The 1,208-nt window shown below is 68.6% G+C and overlaps 1 protein-coding gene across 1 annotated transcript in view; it reads right to left on the minus strand.

Moving 5' to 3' along the window:
* FASN (fatty acid synthase) overlaps positions 1 to 1,202 on the minus strand; it is a 34,887-nt gene extending 33,685 nt beyond the window's left edge. Inside the window, exon 1 of the mRNA XM_010856543.1 lies at positions 1,136 to 1,202. The gene's annotated coding sequence lies outside the window, so the exon portion shown is untranslated. The remainder of the gene's footprint in view (positions 1 to 1,135) is intronic.
* Positions 1,203 to 1,208: the final 6 nt, after the last annotated feature.

Genomic DNA, 1,208 nt, shown 5'->3' on the forward strand with positions numbered 1-1,208 from the left:
CTCAGGACTGCGCTTGCCTACTGTGCAGCCTGCCTGTCCATCCAGACCCAGGTCTCCCAGCACCAACGGGGGAACCTAGTCTACCCTGAGCCTGTGGGCCCTGGATGGGGCTCCTGTCTGAGGAAGGGGGCAAGGCCAAGGTTGGTCCTGCAAACTTCCACCAAGGCTCCAGGGCCTTATGGCGCCGATGACTGGTGAACTCGCCAACTACTGGCCCTTTAGGGTTTCTCTGAGCATGGGAAAGTAGGAGTGGAGAGAGCGTCTTCCTTGGGTGGCCTGATCGCCCCGGCGTCCGGGCAGAGGGAGCCCCCTCCCCCAGCGCTGAATAAAGAGCCCTTTGCCGGCCCAGAAGCACCAGCTCCCGGGGCGGCTGCTTCTCCAGAAAGCGCCCGCTCTGTTCTCCCCCTACTTGCTATTCACGCGGAGTCCGGCGGGACGAGGCAAAAGGGTGGAGACCCCTGCGGCGCTGGCGAAACTGCGCGCGCCGCCGTGAGGTTGCACCCGGCAGGAGTGGCTCTCCCCCCAGAACTCTGGGGGCTCCAAATGGAGCCCACGTGGTGGAGGAGCCGACCTTATACGGCCCTGCGCCTCCTCCATCCACCTCCCTCCCCTCTTCTCAGGCCCTCCGGTCGGCCGAGACGGCTATCCTGCACCCGGAGGCATGGGGATGCCGTGGGTGGAGGGGCTCGGCGGCCAAACCGGAAAAGGAGGCCCTCGAGGGTGTGGCGGCCGGGGGGCCCAACAAGGCCCCGAGGGTCCGCAGCCGCCCGGCCCAGTCCAAGACCAAAATGGCTGTTCGCGGCGTTCCCGGGCGTCCGCCCCTCGCCATCCGCCCACCTGCCTCGTTGGGCTTAGGCATGGCGCGAGGGCCCTTTGCCGCCTAGCCTCGGGCGTCTCGTGGGGCTCGAACATCCAGACCGGAGGCTCGGACGCCGAGACCAGGGCAGGCTGTGTGAGATGAGCCCTCACCATCAGCGCGCCGAACCATGCGCACCCAAGGCCAGAGGATGCGGGCCGGCGGCGCCCGCTCGAGCCCGGCCGCCTTGCTCCCGCCCCAGCCCCCGATCCAGTCTGGCCCCAGGACCGGGTTCCCGACTCGCAACTTCCGACCCCGGCCCGGCCTGGCCGCTTGTACCTGGTCTGGGCGCGGGCGGCTGTGCGAACGGCTGAGGGAGAGCGAGGATGGAGTGTGCGGTGGAGGGGAGGCC

This window comes from Bison bison, unplaced genomic scaffold (genome assembly GCF_000754665.1).
Source record: "Bison bison bison isolate TAMUID 2011002044 unplaced genomic scaffold, Bison_UMD1.0 scf7180017864371, whole genome shotgun sequence".
NCBI lineage: Eukaryota > Metazoa > Chordata > Mammalia > Artiodactyla > Bovidae > Bison > Bison bison.